Source organism: Oncorhynchus tshawytscha, linkage group LG33 (genome assembly GCF_018296145.1).
Source record: "Oncorhynchus tshawytscha isolate Ot180627B linkage group LG33, Otsh_v2.0, whole genome shotgun sequence".
Taxonomy (NCBI): domain Eukaryota; kingdom Metazoa; phylum Chordata; class Actinopteri; order Salmoniformes; family Salmonidae; genus Oncorhynchus; species Oncorhynchus tshawytscha.
This window is the reverse complement of record NC_056461.1, coordinates 28344591-28351952: the sequence shown is the minus strand read 5'-3', so window position 1 is coordinate 28351952 and position 7362 is coordinate 28344591.

Here is a 7362-nt window from a genome sequence, read left to right as displayed (position 1 = left end):
AATCAAATTTTATTTGTCACATACACATGGTTAGCAGATGTTAATGCGAGTGTAGCGAAATGCTTGTGCTTCTAGTTCCGACAATGCAGTAATAACGAGCAAGTAATCTAACTAACAATTCCAAAAAAAACTACTGTCATACACAGTGTAAGGGGATAAAGAATATGTACATAAGGATATATGAATGAGTGATGGTACAGAGCAGCATAGGCAAGATACAGTAGATGATATCGAGTACAGTATATACATATGAGATAAGTATGTAAACCAAGTGGCATAGTTAAAGTGGCTAGTGATACATGTATTACATAAGGATGCAGTCAATGATATAGAGTACAGTATCAACGTATGCATATGAGATGAACAATGTAGGGTAAGTAACATTATATAAGGTAGCATTGTTAAAGTGGCTAGTGATATATTTACATCATTTCCCATCACACCTATGATTAAAGTGGCTGAGTAGAGTCAGTGTCATTGACAGTGTGTTGGCAGTAGCCACTCAATGTTAGTGGCTGTTTAACAGTCTGATGGCCTTGAGATAGAAGCTGTTTTTCAGTCTCGTCCCAGCTTTGATGCACCTGTACTGACCTCGCCTTCTGGATGGAGCGGGGTGAACAGGCAGTGGCTCGGGTGGTTGATGTCCTTGATGATCTTTATGGCCTTCCCAGCATCGGGTGGTGTAGGGTGTCCTGAGGGCAGGTAGTTTGCCCCCGGTGAGCAAGCAGCAGACCTCACTACCCTGAGAGCCTTACGGCTGAGGGCGGTGCAGTTGCCATACCCAGGCGGTGATACAGCCCGCCAGGATGCTCGGGATTGTGCATCTGTAGAAGTTTGTGAGTGCTTTTGGTGACAAGCCGAATTTCAGCCTCCTGAGGTTGAAGAGGCGCTGCTGCGCCTTCCTCACGATGCTGTCTGTGTGAGTGGACAAATTCAGCTTGTCTGTGATGTATGCCGAGGAACTTAAAACTTGCTACCCTCTCCACTACTGTTCCATCGATGTGATGGGGGGTGTTCCTCTGCTGTTTCCCTGGAAGTCCACAATCATCTCCTTAGTTTTGTTGACGTTGAGTGTGAGGTTATTTTCCTGACACCACACTCCGAGGCCCTCACCCCTCCCTGTAGGCCGTCTCTGCCGTTGTTGGTAATCGCCTACCACTGTTCAGCGTCCGCAAACTTCTGATGATTGAGTTGAGGCGTGCATGGCCACGCAGCTGTGGGTGAACAGGGAGTACAGAGAGGCTCAGAACGCACCCTTGTGGGGCCCCAGTGTTGAGGATCAGCGGGGAGGAGATGTTGTTGCCTACCCTCACCACCTGGGGCGGCCGTCAGGAAGTCCAGCACCCAGTTGCAGGGCGGGGTCGAGACCCAGGGTCTCGAGCTTGATGACGAGCTTGAGGGTACTATGGTGTTGAATGCCGAGCTGTAGTCGATGAACAGCATTCTCACATAGGTATTCCTCTTGTCCAGATGGGTTAGGGCAGTGTGCAGTGTGGTTGAGATTGCATCGCCTGTGGACCTATTTGGCGTAAGCAAATTGGAGGGGTCAAGGGTGTCAGGTAGGGTGGAGGTGATATGGTCCTTGACTAGTCTCAGCACTTCATGATGACGGATGTGAGTGCTACTGGGCGTAGTCGCTAGCCTGCTACCTTAGCCTTGGGAACAGAACAATGGTGGCCCTTGAAGCATGTGGGAACAGCAGACTGGTATAGGGATTGATTGAATATGTCCGTAAACACACCGGCCAGCTGGTCTGCGCATGCCTGAGGGCGGCTGGGGATGCCGTCAGCCTGCAGCCTTGCGAGGTTAACACGTTTAAATGTCTTACTCACTTCGGCTGCAAGTGAAGGAGAGACCGCATGCTTTCCGTTGCAGGCCGTGTCAGTGGCACTGTATTGTCCTCTCAAAGCGGCAAAGTTATTTAGTCTGCCTGGGAGCAAGACATCCTGGTCCGTGACTGGGCTGGGTTTCTTCCTGTAGTCCGTGATTGACTGTAGACCCTGCCACATACCTCTTGTGTCTGAGCCGTTGAATTGAGATTCTACTTTGTCTCTGTACTGGCGCTAGCTTGTTTGATAGCCTTGCGGAGGGAATAGCTGCACTGTTTGTATCTGTCATGTTACCAGACACCTTGCCCTGATTAAAAGCAGTGGTTCGTGCCTTCAGTTTCACATGAATGCTGCCATCAATCCACGGTTTCTGGTTAGGGAATGTTTTAATCGTTGCTATGGGGAACGACATCTTCAAACGCACGTTCTAATGAACTCGCACACCGTATCAGCGTGATTCGTCAATGTTGTTGTCTGACGCAATACGAAACATCTCCCAGTCCACGTGATGGAAGCAGTCTTGGAGTGTGGAGTCAGCTTGGTCGACCAGCGTTGGACAAACCTCAGCGTGAGCTTCTTGTTTTAGTTTCTGTCTGTAGGCAGGGATCAACAAAATGGGAGTCGTGGTCAGCTTTTCCGAAAGGGGGCGGGGGCAGGCCTTATATGCACGCGGAAGTTAGAGTAACAATGATCCAGGGTCTTTCCACCCTGGTTGCGCAACGATATGCTGATAAAATTTAGGAGTCTTGTTTTCAGATTAGCCTTGTTAAAATCCCCAGCTACAATGAATGCAGCCTCCGGATAAATCGCTTCCAGTTTGCAGAGAGTTAAATAAAGTTCGTTCAGAGCCATCGATGTGTCTGCTTGGGGGGGATATATACGGTCAGATTATAATCGAAGAGAATTCTCTTTGGTAGATAATGCGGTCTACATTTGATTGTGAGGAATTCTAAATCAGGTGAACAGAAGGATTTGAGTTCCTGTATGTTTCTTTCTATCACACCATGTCACGTTGGCCATAAGACATACGCCCTCGCCCCTCTTCTTACCAGAAAGATGATTTTTCTGTCGGCGCGATGCGTGGAGAAACCCGCTGGCTGCACCGCTTCGGATTGCGTCTCTCCAGTGAGCCATGTTTCCGTGAAGCAAAGAACGTTACAGTCTCTGATGTCCCTCTGGAATGCTACCCTTGCTCGGATTTCATCAACCTTGTTGTCAAGAGACTGGACATTGGCAAGAAGAATGCTAGGGAGTGGTGCACGATGTGCCCGTCTCCGAGTCTGACCAGAAGACCGCTTCGTTTCCCTCTCTTTTTCTGAGTCGTTTTTTTTTTTTTTTGGTCGCTTTGCATGTGATCCACTCAGTTACACTGGTTGTAAGCAGAACACAGGATCCGCATCGCGAAAACATATTCTTGGTCGTACTGATGGTGAGTTGACGCTGATCTTATATTCAGTAGTTCTTCTCGGCTGTATGTAAAGAAACCTAAGATGACCTGGGGTACTAGTGTAAGAAATAACACGTAAAAAACAAAAAACTGCATAGTTTCCAGGAACGCGGCGGGCGGCCATCTCTGTCGGCGCCGGAAGTTGCCAATACATGCTGGGCCGAGCATGCCCCGAGCTCATGAAGTGAGCGCCATTGGAGTGGGCTGGAAGGCCGACGCCAGAATCTCGCCCTGCGCTCCAGTCCAACTGGGCACGTGCTGCCCTTGCTCCACTCACATGCTCTGGTCAGTGGTCACTGGTAACCTTGGCTGTAATGATGGATGACAGGGATCAGCTTGTCATACCAAAGTAAATCACACTTCTCCATTGAGCGCGCTAAGGTTTTTCTGACACACAAATTAGTTAAACTCACACACACCCCCCACGTCATGCCATGCCATTGCCCATGTGGTGCCATACATGACACAATGTAATATAATTGCCATATGGGTCTATATTACATACTTGAAATACTGGCACAGCAGTACTAGCGTAGCACAGCATGTTTCTGCCATTTTGAATGGGGCTTTTAATAACCTGCCAGTAAGTTCCCCAAAGAACATATCAACAGGAAAACAACAGTTATGTTCAGTTTCACCCCTGCTAACCAATCTCTAACATTGCCTCAGCTACTCCATTGTGTGACATAATGGCTTGGGACTGTTCTAGGGACAGCTCTAGCTTTAAAGTGTCATGCCCTTGTAGGAGTAGACCTGGCTGACTTTTACCACTTAAATCGATTATATTATATAGTACAGGGGAAATTATACAAAATGCCCCTCTCCTCTTGCACTTAAGTACAATGATTTCTGTGGACACGTTCATGTTATATCATATTACTCTAGGCCTGCAGGCTGTGGGAAAAAGCCATCAAATTGTTCTGCTAATTCCTTCAGCAATTGAATAACTCTGATAACCCACTCTGGAATGCAGTAAACACATAAATAACGCTTACTGTTAACTGTTTTTAGCAGGATACACCTTTCTCTTTGTTATTCTGTTAGGTCAAATACTGTGCCATGTCTTGTGACCCATTGTGCTAACTGGTTCTATCTCTGCTGGCACCTGAACCAACCAGTTTCTCTGCTTTTCTCCCCAGACTCAGGATAGGTGTTGCTCTAGTTACAGTGCCTTGCAAAGTATTCATCCCCCTTTGCATTTTCCTATTTATATGCATTACAACCTGTGCTTTAAATTGATTTTTTTTTAAATTTCATGTAATGGACATACACAAAATAAGCCAAATTGCTGAAGTGGAATGAAAAAATGACTTTTTTCTAAAATAATCTAAAAAAAATAAAAAACTGAAAAGTGGTGGGTGCATATGTATTCACACCCTTTGCTATGAAGCCCCTAAATAAGATCTGGTGCAACCAATTACTTTCATAAGTCACATAATTAGTTAAAGTCCACCTGTGTGCAATCTAAGTGTGACATGATCTGTCAGATGATCTTAGTAGATATACACCTGTTCTGAAAGGCCCCACAGTCTGCAACACCACTAAGTAAGGGGCACCACCAAGCAAGTGGCACCATGAAGACCAAGGAGCTCTCCAAACAGGTCAGGGACAACGTGGAGAAGTACAGATCAGGATTGGGTTATAAAAAAATATCAGAAACTTTGAACATCCCACGGAGCACCATTAAATCCATTATAAAAAAATGGAAAGAATATGGCACCACAACAAACCTGCCAAGAGAGGGCCGCCCACCAAAACCCACGGACCAGGCATGGAGGGCATTAATCAGAGAGTCAACAAAGAGACCAAAGATACCCCTGAAGGAGCTGCAAAGCTCCACAGCAGAGATTGAGTATCTGTCCATAGGACCACTTTAAGCTGTACACTCCACAGAGCTGGGCTTTATGGAAGAGTGTGGGCATGTGGGAGACTCCCCAAGCATATGGAAGAAGTTACTCTGGTCAGATGAGACTAAAATTAAGCTTTTGGCCATCAAGGAAAATGCTATGTTTGGTGCAAACCCAACATCTCTCATCACCCTGAGAACACCATCCATCCACACAGTGAAGCATGGTGGTGGCAGCATTATACTGAGAGGATGTTTTTCATCGGCAGGGACTGGGAAACGGGTCAGAATTGAAGGAATGATGGATAGCGCTAAATACAGGAAATTCTTGAAGGAAACCTGTTTCAGTCTTCCAGAGATTTGAGACTGGGACGGAGGTTCACCTTCCAGCAGGCCAATGACCCTAAGCATACTGCTAAAGCAACATTCAAGTGGTTTAAGGGGAAACATTTATAAGTATTGAATGGCCTAGTCAAAGCCCAGACCTCAATCCAATTGAGAATCTGTAATATGACTTAAAGATTGCTGTACACCAGCAGAACCCATCCAACTTGAATGAGCTGAAGCAGTTTTGCCTTGAAGAATGGGCAAAAATCCCAGTGGCTAGATGTGCCAAGCTTATAGAGACATACCAAAGAGACTTGCAGCTGTAATTGCTGTAAAGGTGGCTCTACAAAGTATTGACTTTGGGGAGGGGTGAATAGTTATGCACGCTCAAGTTTTTCAGTTTTTTTTTTTCTTATTTCTTTCACAAAAATATATTTTGCATCTTTCAAAGCGGTAGACATGTTGTGTAAATCAAATGATACAAATCCCCCCAAAATCAATTTTTATATTCCAGGTTGTAAGGCAACAAAATAGGAAAAATGCCAAGCTCGGGAGGGGGAGAGAGGATTTCTAACTCAGTTGGACTGAACTGAATTGGGGTGGAGCTTTGTCCGTTCATAGTAACATTACAGTAAATAAGGATTCGATTATCATTGAGTCTTATGTAAATCTACGTCAATTAATTTATATTTCTCTAGTTCCTTTCTCTCTAATCTGTGTTGGCGCTCAGAACCAGTCCCTGTGTGTATGCCTGAGGACAATGGGCCCTCCCAGCACTCCTTACTGGGCGTAGAGCAGAGGGACTAACAGAGCATCTTTGTGTTCCATTCCTCACACATAACTGTAGTCATATGACAGACAGCAAGGAGATGGAGGAGGGGAAGGGTGGTGGTGGGGAGGGATGGAGGAAGAGAAGGGTGGTGGCAAGGAAGGATGGAGGAAGGGAAGGGTGGTGGCAGAGAGGAGGGACTGGACTAGAGGACCATCGGGGGTGTTGAAGAGTGTTTCAGGGGCGACATTATTTGTGTGTGTATGTGTGCTGTGACCATAGCTGCTGCTGGCTGTAGGTCAAGAACCTGGACAGCATGACCAAAGTGTCCCAGGGAAATAAATGAAGCCTACCTAGCTGGCGCATTTGGTTCCTTGGAAGTTGTGGGAACATACTTTTTGGTTTCCCATTGATTCTGGGAACGAAGCCACATGTTTCCTGACAGGTAAATCTGAATTTTTTTTTTTAAAGTTCTGAGAACGGAAATGAGTATGTACCCTGTTCTGTTATAACATTTTTGACATGCGTTTATCTGACAAGATTGTAGACCTACACAAGGTTGGAATGGGGCTACAATACCATCACCAAGCAGCTTGGTGAGAAGGTGACAACAGTTGGTGCGATATTTGCAAATGGAAAAAACAAAAAAGAACTGTCAATCTCCCTCGGCCTGGGGCTCCATGCAAGATCTCACCTGGTGGAGTTGCAATGATCATGAGAACGGTGAGGAATCAGCCAAGAACTACTCGGGAGGATCTTGTCAATGATCTCAAGGCAGCTGGGACCATAGTCACCAAGAAAAACAATTGGTAACACACTACGCCCGTGAAGGACTGAAATCCTGCAGCGCCCACAAGGTCCCCCTGCTCAAGAAAGCATATACACGCCCGTCTGAAGTTTGCCAATGAACATCTGAATGATTCAGAGGACAACTGGGTGAAAGTGTTGTGGTCAGATGAGACCAAATGGAGCTCTTTGGCATCGACTCAACTCGCCGTGTTTGGAGGAGAAGGATTGCTGCCTATGACCCCAAGAACACTATCCCCACCGTCAAACATGGAGGTGGAAACATTTATGCTTTGGGGGTGTTTTACCCCAAAGTCCCTCCCTAAACTTAATGATGGTGTTGGAGTCCTGTGTCACG